We start from the raw sequence: 14,816 nt of genomic DNA on the forward strand, positions 1-14,816 counted from the left end.
TTTGCATTTCTGTAAGTCTTCCTGAACTTTGCTTGTGGGAAGCAATTCACTACTTTCATGTTTGTTCTTAAGGTTTGTGAGGTGGGTAGGACCTCCTCAGTTGTGGGCTAATGTTTCTTTGGCTGAGACCTTCTTTACCCTCCACCAGTCCCTGGGTTGTGATCTGGCTGGTGGAGCCTGAAACAGCCCCATCTTGATTCTGTGCCTCCTTTGGGTTGTTTCCTGCTTGCTGAAGACCCAAAGAGACCTCTGCAGATTTCTGGATAATTTGAGGCAGGGCGTTAGGGAGGAAGGGAAAGAGAGGGGCATGGAGGGGTGGAGATGTACCTTTTTGCTTTTTTAATCTTCTTTTGTTGGGTTTTTGGTAACTAGATTTGACAGATCTATGTGCAAAGCAGAAACTGCTTCTATTCTATTTCATGTAATTTTCAAAAGTATTGTTTTGATTTATTGCATTATAAAGCAAACCAGCCTGACCTGTGGTGGAGCAGTGAATAAAGCATCTGCTTGGAGTGCTAATATCACTGGTTGGAAACCCCGGGCCTGGTCAAGACACAAATGAGAAGAAGCAACTGCTTTGGATTGATGCCACCCCCGCCCCCTTCTCTCTCTCATTTTTAAAGATCAATAAGTAAAAAAATTTTTTCTTTTTAATTTTAAATATAGTAACCCAATTAGGAGGACAAGGGAACATGACTCTTAAGTGCAGGGCTGGTCCTGGGACAGAGCAGGCAGATCAGACTGGAGTAAAGTTTGTGAAGTTGTTCATAACATGGTGCCATAGGTGTTTTGTATAGTTGTAATAGGAATTGCTCAAATTCACAAGGTATGGTGTGAAACCTGAAAGCCCCCTCCTTTTTCCCCTCACCACCATTTCCAAACCCTTCTCTTTCTTAGACAAGAGATGGCTCCTTTAGGGAGTATCCTTCCTTCCCACTATTTGTATTGCATTTGCATTATTCAGCAGAGTGACTTTTTTCTTTTTTTAAACTTGGTTTCATCTCCTAGAGGTTTTTTCTGCTGTACAGTCTTCCTTAATTGGACTTTGCAACCTTATTTCACTATCACCCTGGTAGTGGCTGGCATGGTCTGCATCTTCTGGTTCTTCTTTCTTGCTTTGTGTTTCCACACTTAACTTCCCACACATCCTGAGTACATGCTTCACATGTTCTCACCTGTCTGGAATGCTGTCTGCTGACTCTTTGCAGGGCCTTCAGACCGACATATTCAGTGAAGGGCCCTCAGCTTATTATGACTACAGGTGGCCTCAGAGTTCTCAGAGAGCACTGAGAAGCCTGTGTGGGACGCATTTCTGCTTTTACCGTAGTGCACATCATTTATCTCTCCCTGGTTTTTTTGAACTGGGATGTTTATGGCATAGGGAGTGATTCCAAGGTGTCTTGCTGGTTCCTGGGGTGTGTGTTTCAGGGAAATCCATAGCTATTAGACTTCCACCTGTCTTCAGCTTAGTCAGTGATGAAATTGACTTATCAGGCTTCCATTTTATGAAGATGCTGTTTAAAAGTCAGTGAATCATCTGAAAATGACGCTGTTTGTTTTGGCTTGGTGTAATCTATGCTTTCAAGGCTATTATTTTCTTAAATAAAAATTTTTTGTAACTTGTAAAATTACCTGCTTTCTCCACCTGCCAGAATGTAAGAGAATTTTACTAGGTCAAGACTTGCACTTGGGTCACTACTTGTGTGCACAGGTTTATTTTTTTTTTAATTTTTTTGTATTTTTCCGAAGTTAGAAGTGGGAGGCAGTCAGACAGACTCCTGCATGCGCCCGACCGGGATCCACCCGGCAAGCCCACCAGGGGGCGATGCTCTGTTCATCTGGGGCCTTGCTTCGTTGGGGCCGGAGCCATTATAGCGCCTGAGGTAGAGGCCATGGAGCGGTCCTCAGTGCCCGGGCCAATGTTGCTCCAGTAGAGCCTTGGCTGCGGGAGGGGAAGAAAGAAATAGAGAGGAAGGAGAGGGGGAAGGGTGGAGAAGCAGGTGGGTGCTTCTCCTGTGTGCTCCGACTGGGAATCGAACCTGGGACTTCCACACACCTGGCCGATGCTCTACTGCTGAGCCAACTGGCCAGGGCTCCACAGAGTTCTTTTAGAGCTACTGTTCTCTAACAGGTATCTTTTAGGATGAAAGGCCAGTGAGCCAGTGTTGACGGCCATACCCCCCCACTCTACACATGCACAGTTGAACAGTACTTCTAGGGGAGATCATTTCCTGTGGTCTTCTGGAAGACCTTATTCTTCCTGAAAGCTGTGCTGTGTTCTCTGTTTTCAGCCATCACAGCTGAGGAAACGGGCTCCTTTCTCAGCTGTGAAGCACTGGTGAACTGTTGTCCATGCAACCACATTGGCTGCACTTTTTGTTTTTTGTTTTTAAGAGAGAGAACAGAAAGAAAGACTAGGAAGGGAGGGTGGAAAGCATCTGCTCATAGTTGCTTTCACTTTAGTTGTGTATTGATTGCTTCCAAGAGGGGAGGAGAGACAGTGAGAGTGAGAAGCATCAACTTGTTAGTTGCTTTCACTTTAATGGTACATTGATTTCTTCTCATATGTGCCCCAATCTGGGCTGAGCTAACGACCTTGGGCTTTTCATGCCAGCAATGTTTGGGTTCAAGCTGGTGAGCTTTGGGATTTTGTGGATGATTTCCCTTCTCAAGCCAGTGACCCCGTGCTGACAAGCCCGTGATCAGAGTGATTGACCTTGGGATTTCCAATCAGTGTCCTCAGCGCTCTGGTTGATACTCCATCCACCATGCCACCACCATTCAGGCATTGGCTGTACTTTTTTAGTGTTTCAGATCTGGAAGGTTCCTCATGTGCAAGGGCAGCAAGGAGGAGCATGATAGGTTTCCTGAGACTGTTGTATCATTTAAAACCTGGTTGTGCCTGACCAGGCGGTGGCGCAGTGGATAGAATGTCGGACTGGGATGCAGAAGGACCCAGGTTCGAGACCCCGGGGTTGCCAGCTTGAGCGCAGGCTCATCTGGCTTGAGCAAAAAGCTCACTAGCATGGAGCCAAGGTCACTGGCTCGAGCGGGGGGGTTACTCAGTCTGCTGAAGGCCCGCGGTCATGGCACATTTGAGAAAGCAATCAATGAACAACTAGCAACGAAAAACTGATGATTGATGCTTCTCATCTCTCTCCATTATTGTCTGTCTGTCCCTCTATCTGACTCTCTCTCTGTAAAAAAAACAAAAAACCTGGTTGTACTGATGATATAAGAAGGAAAGGTTACGTGAATTGTCTGTCTTAATCATCAAACTTTAAGTAATGTGATTTTTTTCATGAATTTATTTTTGTCTTAAGTTGTTATGTTAATAGAATACTTTGCAGTACAGATTTAAAATATTTTTTGATCCTCATTAAAAGTAGATACATTGTTCATTGGAAGTCAAGCATTATATTTCTTAATCAGAAGGGCTTTACTTGAAAAAACCCTGGCAGGCCCTTTGTTTCTTTCACAGGCAAATATGAGAAAACTAGTAATTATTATTATTTTCCATGAATTTGTTGAGATTGTCTCCACCCCCCATTTATACACACACACACACATTTATTTTTACATTTATCATGCCATAAATTCATAGGGAATGGGTTCCAGCAACTCAGGCTCCTTCCCATTGGTTCTCACAAAGTGTGCTTCTCTGTGCTTCAATACATACATTAATTCTCTTGGCAAGAATCTTGTCCTTGTTTGTTCGCAACAGTGCCTCACTGCATGTTGAGTGACATAGACTCTTCTAGTTTTGCACTGGTAAGATTTGTGGGGCATTTCTTTTTGAACAGTGCCACCATTCCCTTGATGTCTGCAGTACCACCTTTCTTATAGATTCACATGTATGTGGCCAGAGAAATAACCCTTTGTTTTCTAAGAGGCCTAGAGAACAGAAAGCAGGTGCCTCTCCTCTTTCCCTTTGTGTTAGTCATTTTGGCGAATTACTGGAAGATGACAGTTCCTGAGATTGTGTTTTTTTAACCTTTTTTCTTTTTTTCCCCTTGAGAGAAGAGAGGGAGACACAGGAAGGGGGAGAGATGAGAAGCTTCAATTCTTCGTTGACACCTTATTCATTGATTGCTTTCTCATATGTGTCTTGACTGGTGGGCTACAGGAGAGTGAGTGACCCCTTGCTCAAGCCAGTGACCTTGAGCTTCAAGCCAGTGACCATGGCCTCATATCTATGACCCCACATTCAAGCTGATAAGCGTCCACTCAAGCTAGATAAACTCGTGCTCAAGCTGATGATGTAGGGGTCTCGAACCTGGGCCCTCAGCATCCCAGGTCAATGCTCAACCCACTGCGCCACCACCTGGTCAGGCAGTCATTGTTTTTTTCATATTAGTTTGTGGATATAGCTGTTGTGTTCTGGATCTCAGCTGTGTTTTAATTCCTAGGTGACTGCTACACTTTAATCTTAGGGGCTCAGAACAACTTCAGAGCAAATGGCTGCCTTCACAAAAAGGGAAATGTGTTACCAGACAAGCCTGCCTTCTTTCCAAGGTGTGCTTGGACTTGTGTCCTATGTGAGCAATCATAGCCCTAAACTCTGGAGGGCTATGCATGGGTAACTCCCTGAACCTCTCAGGCAGGCCCTGTCTGGGTTTGGCTCAGAGTTAGATTTGCAGACACATCCAGGAGTAGTGTCAAGTCCCTTTTCTAAGTACTCTGTTTCAGGGTTTGAAAGTGGAGTTTGGGATAAGCCTGAGCTTCTCTGGGAAGCCTTAGGGTATGTTTTACTGAAGGGAGTTTAGGATTCAGACAGTGGTGGTTTTTTTGTGTGTGCGTGAGAGTGACAGAGAGACAGAGATAGGGACAGGCAGGAAGCGAGAGAGATGAGAAGCATCAGTTCTTCATTGCGGCTCTTTAGTCTCCTTAGTTGTTCATTGATTGCTTTCTCACATGTGTCTTGACCCAGGGGCTACAGCAGAGTGAGTAACCCCTTGCTCAAGCCAGCAACCTTGGGCTTCAAGCCAGAGACCATTGGGCTTAAGTCAGTGTCCATGGAGTCATGTCTATGATCTCATGCTCAAGCTAGCAAGCCCGTGCTCAAGCTGGCAACCTGGGTAATTGCCCTGTCACTGCAGACACACATTAAATACAGTGTGTCCGTAAAGTCATGGTGCATTTTTGACCAGTCACAGGAAAGCAACAGAAGACGATAGAAATGTGAAATCTGCACCAAATAAAAGGAAAACTCTCCCAGTTTCATACCTATTCAGTGCAGTTGGATGTGGGCTCATGCACAGATTCTTTAGGGCTCCTTAGGTAGCTGTCCCGTATAGCCTCTACAGACTCATCACTGACTGATGGCCTACCAGAACGGGGTTTCTCCACCAAACTGCCGGTTTGTTTCCTTCAACTGCTTATCCCACCGAGTAATGTTATTTCTATGTGGTGGTGCTTTGTTATAAACCTGCCGATATTCACGTTGCACTTTGGTCACGGATTCAAATTTAGCGAGCCATAGAACACACTGAACTTTCCTCTGTACCGTGCACATCTTGACTGACATGACTGTGGGCTGCTCCACTGTATACACGGTGTTACGTCATCATCTGTGCATGCGTACTAGCTGCTACATCATCCTACAGAAACTGGGAGGGTTTTCTTTTATTTGGTGCAGATTTCACATTTCTATCATCTTTTGTTGCTTTCCTGTGACCGGTCAAAAGTGCACCATGACTTTACGGACACACTGTACTTAGCTTCCGTGTAGCATGACATTATGTTGGAATAAAAAATCAGTCCTTCAGAAAGGGTGTATGTAATACTGTTTTGTCCATGATGTTTAACCAGAGTTTGAAGATACCTATTGGAAGGATAGAGGCAGTTCATTTCTCCTCACTTTGTCGCTCAGGAAGAGGTCATGTGAGCGGTATTGATGTCACCCCACAGTAGCTAGGAAGTCATGGCAGAAAGGAAGTTCTTGGGAATCTTAAAGCTCATTACTCTTGGTGGATTTCTGTTATCTTGCAACTTTTTTGTTTTTTAAAGAGAGAGAGAGAGAGAGAGAGATGGGAACGTCGAGTTGCTCCTGTACGTGCCTTGACCAGGGAATTGAAACAGCAACCTGCGTTCTGGGATGTTGCTCCAGCTGAGCCATTTAGTTAGGGCTTAATTTGTTTTTATTGATTGATTTACAGAGAGACAGAGAGAGGGAAGGGAAGCACTAATTTGGTGTTCCACTCAGTCATGCATTCAATGCTTGCTTCCTATGCATGTCCTTATTGCGGATCAAACCCATGACCTTGTTGTTTCGGAACAACACTCTTAACCAACTGAGCTAACCTGCCAGGGCTATCTTGCAACTTTCATTGACAAATTCATCATTTCCTCTTGTGGTTCCCAAACATATCCCAGATAACCTTGGTGGCCACCCTTGTCTCTCGCCTGAGTCAGCAGCACTGGCATCTTTTTTGTCTTAGGCCATAGTTTCTTATTTCCATGTGGCAGCAGGCTGGAGAGACTGGAAAGCCAGTGGGGCTGGTCCAAGAAGGGCAAGAGCTTGTGATGCCCCCATGTTTCTCTCACTTGGAGCTGTCCAGTGAGGAGTTCACAGATGAATCCTGATGTCAGAGCATTTTCCATTGTCATTATGTGTTAATTATGTGGGTTGTGTCCTACTAGACCAGTGTTTCCCAACCTTTTTTGTGCCATGCCCCACCTTAACCTTTCTAAAATTTTTATGTCCCCCCCTATGTAACATACATAATTTTTAACATTAAAAAATTGATTTGTTCACTTAATAAACATAAATGATAGGTTCTAGGAAGAAATCACTATGAAATTGTTAACAAAACACAGTAAAATTTCAAAACATATAATGAAAAACAAATTTAAATTCCAAATAATTTTAATACAGATTTTTCTATGTTAATTTATTGTTTTAATTTAGTGTGATCCTTGCGCTTGATGCTTGCTGCAGAGATTTTATATTTGGTTCCAATTTGGTTAGCTTTAGTCTCAAGTCTCCATGTTGTGTTATATCCAGCTGATTTCTTTTTTTTACCAGTAAATCATTTATAGCACTAAATCCACATTCAGCTAAAAATGAAGATGGAAACGGTAGCAATAGTTTTCTTGCACATTTGGTTGAATTCGAGTATTTGATTTCTGTTTCCTCACAAAGCCATGCTATCGCTCCTTTGATATTAAATAAAGCTTTAACTGACTCATCATTTTGCAATTCTGCGAGTTCTTCTTGATACTGCATATATCTTTCTTTTAAATCAACCGATAGAATATTCAAATGATTGACAATAACAAGTAAAGTGGTATCAGTTACTTCATATTTTTGGAGCCAATGAAACTGTTTAAAGTTTTTGTTGTTAATATGTTTCTGACATAACTCAATATTGGTAATGAAACCAAATATCTTTGTTTTTGCATCAACAAGAGTTTTATATGTTCCTTGAAGTTGCTTATTTAATATATTTAGTTTTTCAAAGATACCAGCTAAATAACTCACAAATGCTTTACCATCTATTGTTAACAGATACTTCATTTCAGGTTTGTCGCTTAAAAAATCACTAAGAGTATCAAACAGTTCCATAAATCTTTTCAAACAGTTTCCTTTAGATAACCATCTTACTTCCGTATGAAGTAAAAGTCTTACGTGGTCTTCATTTTGTTCTTCACAAAATAGCTTGAAAAGATTCTCACATTTGGCACTAGCTTTAATAGCATTAACACACTTTATTATTGTATGTAATACTTCATTCAGAACAGGCGAGATTTTTTTTTTTTTTTTTTTTTTCCATTTTTCTGAAGCTGGAAACAGGGAGACAGTCAGACAGACTCCCGCATGCGCCCGACCGGGATCCACCCGGCACGCCCACCAGGGGGCGACGCTCTGCCCATCCTGGGCGTCGCCATGTTGCGACCCTCCTGGGTGTCGCCATATTGCGACCAGAGCCACTCTAGCGCCTGGGGCAGAGGCCACAGAGCCTTCCCCAGCGCCCGGGCCATCTTTTTTGCTCCAATGGAGCCTTGGCTGCGGGAGGAGAAGAGAGAGACAGAGAGGAAGGCGCGGCGGAGGGGTGGAGAAGCAAATGGGCGCTTCTCCTATGTGCCCTGGCCGGGAATCGAACCCGGGTCCTCCGCACGCTAGGCAGGCGAGATGTTTTTAGCTACCAAGTTTTCCCTATGAATAACACAATGCACAAGAATCATTTCTGGATACACATCTTTCATCAATTTTAAGCAGCCATTTTTCTTGCCCATCATATTGGGAGCACCATCTGCAGCACAAGATGTTATATTTTTCATTGGTATATCATTGACATCTAAGTAGTTTTTTAGCTTATTATATATATCTTTGGAGGTAGTGGTGCTTTCTAATCTTTTACAGAACAACATTTCTTCAGCAAAATGTCCTTTATCAATATAGCTTACGTAAGTTATCAATACTGCCTCACTGTCTCTCGAAGTTGATTCATCCATTTGCAAGAAGAATTTTCTTGTTTTCAGCTTTTCAATAAGTTGTTTTTCAATATCTTCACTCATTTCGTCTATTCTTCTGCTAACAGTATTGTTACTGAGTGGCATAGCTTTTACATCTTTGTCATCTTTTTCAAGAACCGTTTTAAGAAATGCTGATATTGACAGTTTTATTAAATTCTCTCCTATAGTGTGATTTTCTCCAGTTTTAGCAATGAATAAAGAAATTTGATAACTAGCCTCAAGAACACGATTATTAGTTGAAGTATGAGCAGTAAATAGAGACTTTAATGTCCTTTTTTCAAAATTTTTCTTTAAAGTTTTAAAGTAACTCAAATCTGAATTAATATGAGCACTATGTTTCGCCTTCAAATGCGCCTCAAGACGACCTCGTTTCGTTGATTCGTTGGTCAAGCATTGCTGGCATAAAAGACAAAAAGGAATCCACTCATCGTGAACAGCGGGTATGAACCCAAATTTTAAATATTCCTCTGAATATTGACGAGTTTTTTTCTTGCTTGCACCACTCATTTTATTATGGGCTATAATAAAAATAAGATCAATTAAAAACTAATATTAAAATATGTGTTAAAATATATTCAATGTGACATAGAGTAAACGTATACTAAAAATTCATATTTATTTAAATGTATATAACACATTTACTACACTACCACCGCAAATCAAAAGGTATCTATATATTTTTTCCACTTGACAAAATTTTCTGGAAAGTTATGCTTCTAAAATTAAGATTGTTGTGCATGCACTATTATAGCCCCAATAATATTTATAAAATATTATTGCTTTCTAGCTCCGATGCAAGAAGTACTTAATGAAGAGTTTAATATTGATAAAAATAAAATCAAATACTTACCAATTATATCTATACAATATATATGTATATTTATTAAATCAACGAGCTTTTACAACAGTTTTGACTGACACTTATTTCAAATCAACACCAATTGAATGATGTGAAACACTATAGAAGTTGCAGTGGGCCAATTAGGTGAGAATAACTGCGTTGTTTAGCGAGTTTTTAAAATGTCCAGGGTTCCCGGCAGCAGACGGCACGCTCCGCGGTGAACCCAGGACGAAGTTTACTTGACGATGCCAATCACCCAGTTGATATTTTGGTCTCATCAAATGAAATTATACTTAATAATTATTTACCGCAATTATTTAAGAATTGCATTTTTTGTTAAATTTGGCACCGATATCTAGCATTGCATTTAAATGGCCCGGGGCAAAAGAGTTAAAGTCGTGTCGAGTCCATTTTCAAATTGCCCCCCTTAACTATCGAATTGCCCCCCTGTGGGGCGTGGGCCCCACGTTGGGAAACACCGTACTAGACAGTAAGTGACTGACATAACTCATGTCCTTGCACACTGCTCTTTGAGACGAGGTAAACACCACCTGTAACCTTGGGATGAATTATTTAATTTTTGCTTTTCTGTTGTTAAACTGAACAATGGTAGAAAACAGGTTAGGATTATGAGTTCTTGCAGTTCTATAAATTAGTATAGAAGCATGCATAGATTTGGATAACCACTCATGTGTTTCAGTGTTAATTTAGGGGAAGTTTGCTCATGTGCAGCATTTGTAATTTTTTTTTTTTTTTTTTTTTTTTTTTGAGAGAGAGAGAGAGACAGGAAGGGACAGAGATGAGAAGCATCAACTTGTAGTTATGCCACTTCAGTTGTTCACAGATTGCTTTTCATATGTGCCTTGATAGGCTGGGGGTTAGGGGAGGACTTAAGCCTAGCCAGTGACGTTGGAATTATGTTGATTATCCTGTGCTCCAGCTGGATGAGTCTGCGCTCAAGATGGCGACCTCGGGGTTTTGAACCTGGGATCTCAGCGTTCCTGGTTGATACTCTATCCATTTCACCATCAGTGGTCAGGCAGTATTTTGATTGGAAAATAAACTTTAATATTTCATTGGAGACCTGGGTAGTTGTCTTTTAGTGTGTCGGTATTATCTAAATTTTTTGCAATAAAATGTATTGCTTCTATTTTCACATTACATGGTTGTTTAAAAAAAAGAAATCTGCTTCACTTCCTCTTTTATTGTCAAACCCCTTGAGCCAAGTGTCTAGACTTGGTATTGGAGGATAGGAGATTCTGAGTGAAACCTGGGTTAATGTTTTACATTGAATGTTTTTAATTTTTAATAACCTAGAAAATTTTTTTATTGATTTTTTTTTTTTAAGGGAGGGAGAGGTGGAGAGAGAAAGTGAGAAAGAGAAGAATTCATTTGTTGTACTGCTTAGTTGTGCATTTATTGGTCATTTTCTGTATGTGCCCTAACCAGGGATGGAACCCGGAACTGTGATATTTTGGGACGACGCTCTATCCCAGTGTTTGTGATAGCTGCCGGTCCGCCAGGAACTCCGTGTGGATCCGTGGAAGAAATCTTTATATTACATGGAAGAAATCTTTATATTACATGTTTAACTCTTTTGCGGACCTGCATGGAGTTTCTGGTGAATGAGCAGCTGTCAGACTAGCAGTTGAAAAACATTGCTCTAACTGACTGAAATAACAGGCCAGGGCCTGTTAACTTTTAAAATACAGTAATTGACAGTGGTTTGAAGGTTGAGAATCTAGACAGGAATAAAAAGAGGAATTTGACATGGAATAGTTGAATAGATAAATGGGTCTATTTATTAAAAAGTTTTTTTGAGTTTTTTTTGGTTAGGTGGTAAGTTGGGGATAAAATATTTATTTCTAGATTTTGTTTAGCCTTGCTGTCTAGTTTCAGGTGCAGCAAGGGCTAAAGTAACATTTTTTAAAAATCTATCTATCTATCTATCTATCTATCTATCTATTTATTTATTTATTGTCTTTTTCTGAAGCTGGAAATGGGGAGGCAGTTAGATAGACTCCTGCATGCGCCCGACCCGGGATCTACCAGGCACGCCCACCAGGGGGCGAAGCTCTGCCCATCCGGGGCGTCGCCCTGCTGCGACCAAAGCCACTCTAGCGCCTGGGGCAGAGGCCAAGGAGCCATCCCCAGTGCCCGGGCCATCTTTGCTCCAATGGAGCCTCCGCTGCGGGAGGGGAAGAGAGAGACAGAGAGGAAGGAGAGGGGGAGAGGTGGAGAAGCAGATGGGTGCCTCTCCTGTATGCCCTGATCGGGAATCGATCCCGGGACTTTTGCACGCCAGGCTGACGCTCTACCACTGAGCCAACCGGCCTGGGCCTAAAGTAACATTTTTTAAAACTTTGGTGTGCCCCTGCAGTGGTCACTGCCCTGAAATGTTTTTGATGACTTTTAGAGATCCAAGGGAAGAGGGAGTGAGTCAGAACAGATCTGCTTTGGGGTTGTGGAGTAAGGGTGGGCATGTCCTTCCGTCCAGTTGTTATGGCTTAGCCCACTCCCTGCTTCCTTCTGCCTTCTTTCAACCATTAAGGTAATACTTGCAAAGCGCTTTTCCTTGAAGGATCTCAAGCACCCTGGGAGGTAATGGAACAGATGTGATCTGAGTGCTTGAGCTCAAGCACTGTGGTCACCAAGTGAATGACCCATGTTTGGCTGTCACTTATGCCCTCAGAGATCTAATCTGGCCTTCCTCATCATATCTATTTGTGGGGCTAAGAATGCTTACTAAATATGATGATTTAAGTAAATTTGGTATATATATACCTGACAAATGTTCCAACCTAAATTTTGAGTAGCTGGAGGGTATTCGTTTCTTGAGATGAGAATTCTAAGGTCCAGTTATACGGATCACATTTCCTAGTAAGTCTGCTTGTGGGGGTTTGTCTGGGTTTGGGTAGAGGAATTTGGTTGTGTAGAGGGACCTTTGTCTGGAAGCCAGAGCTGTGTCTGTTCTAGAGGGTTCTTTGTTGTGTATGATTGATAGTCTTTGAGTCCAGGTGGCTACATTTAAGAGCATGTTACTGGTTCATGGAACTCTGCAATCAAGGGCAGTGGGTCTGGGTTCAGGTGCAGTTTTTCCTTCTTCCTGAAAAGAATTCTTCCAGAAGAGTCCTGAGGCTTTGCTTTTTAGGCCAGCTGAGGATACATGTTCACCTAGAACCTGCCAAGGTGAAGACACTGTCGAGATTTCAGGGGTTTGATTTGGGGGCTGTCCCTGCTGCTCTCAGCAGAGGGGCCCCCCTGGATAACCTGCTCAGGATCTGCATGATTTTCCCTTGTTCTAGATGGATTCAGGTTATTCAGCGCGGTTGGGTTCCAAAGTTGCCTGGAACCCAGGAGGTTTGAGATGACTCTTATTGTGACCGTCTCATTCCAGTCACTCTCAGTGCAGGATTAACTCTATGTTTTTGTGCTTGAATGTGTCATTCCATGTACGTCATTTGTTTGCATAATTACGGTCTTCTTGCCTGTTTTATAAACTAGAAAATACTTGTTATAATTTGACTTTTGTAGATGACTTAAAGTTGGGACTTCTACAGTTTGAAAGCTGTTGCTGCAACCTTCAGACAGCAAGCCTAGACTGACAGGTGTTGCTGTGTTGATAGTTTGTTGGTGTCTTTCTTTGTGCAGTTTCCTCTCTGTTTTCTGCTTCTACTTTCACTTTCTGGATTTTTTTTCTTTTTTACCATCTGCTCAGGGCCTGGGCACTGGGACCTGTCAGAACTTTGCCTGGTATGCCAGTGCAACAAACTTTCCTCTAGACCAGATACTGGGAAACAGTTGTGCTGTTCTCTTGGCTGTCTTCCTAACCTTAGGAATGGAGTGGTAGTTGTGAGCCTCATAATCTTTTGGACCAGTACTACACTGAATCTTTATCTTTTTTAAACCCTATTCCTAGTGGTAGTCACTTCAGTAAAGACTTGTTTGTGAAATTGTCCAGTTTCTCTCTCCAGCATCTGTTCCTCCTCTTTTTCTCCTTCTTAGAAAGCATACTTAGAAAGACTGTCAGTCACTCAGCTTACACTGTAGTATTCTCTGCAAATAAATCTATTACCTATTAATTTTTGTCTTTCAGCAAAGACTTCTTTGGCCTTACAGCAGTGGCCTCTGTGTAGGACTGCAGAATGTGTGGAACTATAGAACGTGCGGACCCTTGAGGATGTGCGTGTAGCCATGTGGTACTCTAGAGTAGTAGTGTTCAGTCGCAGGTCTGCCAGAAATTTCATGCTGGTCCGCAAAAGAGTTAATAACTACCTTGACGTTGTATGAAGATTATATAGCATGGTGGTTAACTCTTTCACAGACCGGCTTGAAATTTCTGAGTTAACCACCACAATGTTGGAAGAAGGTTGTAAGTGGTGGTTAATTCACTCTTTCGCAGATCAGCACAAAATTTCTTGCGGCCCAGTGGTTGAAACCACTGCTCTAGAGTAGCCTGTACAGGTAATACCTGAAGACTCCTGATGCTCAGCCAATTTAGGGGAAAAGGAATTAAAAATAATATCATTATTTTGCAATTGGGGTGCCAGAAATAACATCTTTTCACAGTGAATTTCTTGGTAGAAAGGAATACACTTTTATGTTTGGACCTGAATTGAAAGCTGGAGCAGTTTGGAGATGCACACAAAAAAAATAGTGTTTGGAGAGTAAAGATGAAAGTTTATGTTTATGAAAGAAGAGGGTTGGCAACTGAAATGGTAGGTTCCTGCAGCAGGTTATTTTTTTCAAAAGTTTTTTGTTTATCTCGATTTTCAACATTTTTAGAATGAAATTGTATTACTTTGCAAATTATCGAAAACAATCATAACATAAATGCAAGTGACAGTCCTATTTGCCCTCCATCCCCCAACCCAGTGTTTGTTTAATCCTGAGGTTCCGTGAGAGAAGTGGTAAGGCAGCGCAGTCCCGAGTTCAAGGGCAACCCTGGAAATGCACTGGTGCAGCTAATTACCTGGACTGGGTTCTGGATATCTTGCCAAGGTCTGGATTCACACAGTCCATTTATCCAATCTGTGCCTCTTCAATCCAGCGGCCTCCTAATCCCTATGTTTGGTTTTCAAGCCCTAGTGAGAGCCCCATTTACTGTTTACAGTTGATTTGAGCATTTTTAAAAAAATTCTCTTACGGATTTTTTTTATCCCACCTAGAAACTGGTAGAAGGTCTATGTTAGAAATTCTTAGTTTTTTTGTGTGTGTGTTTTGTTTTTTTTTACAGAGACAGAGTCAGAGAGGGATAGATAGGGACAGACAGACAGGAATGGAGAGAGATAAGAAGCATCATTCATCAGTTTTTCATTGTGACACCTTATTTGTTCATTGATGGCTTTCTCATTATGTGCCTTGACTGTGGGCCTTCAGCAGACCGAGTAACTCCTTGCTCAAGCCAGTGACCTTGGGTCCAAGCTGGTGAGCTTTGCTCAAACCAGATGAGCCCATGCTCAAACTGGGGACCTCGGAGTCTCAAACCTGGGTCCTT

The 14,816-nt window shown here is 41.9% G+C and overlaps 1 protein-coding gene across 7 annotated transcripts in view; it reads left to right on the plus strand.

The window, feature by feature from the left end:
- The window catches only part of ANKRD11 (ankyrin repeat domain containing 11), a 272,080-nt gene that overhangs the window by 144,442 nt on the left and 112,822 nt on the right, over window positions 1-14,816 (plus strand). The gene's annotated exons all lie outside the window — the stretch shown is intronic.

The sequence above is a fragment of the Saccopteryx bilineata genome, chromosome 9, assembly GCF_036850765.1.
Source record: "Saccopteryx bilineata isolate mSacBil1 chromosome 9, mSacBil1_pri_phased_curated, whole genome shotgun sequence".
NCBI classification, from domain to species: domain Eukaryota; kingdom Metazoa; phylum Chordata; class Mammalia; order Chiroptera; family Emballonuridae; genus Saccopteryx; species Saccopteryx bilineata.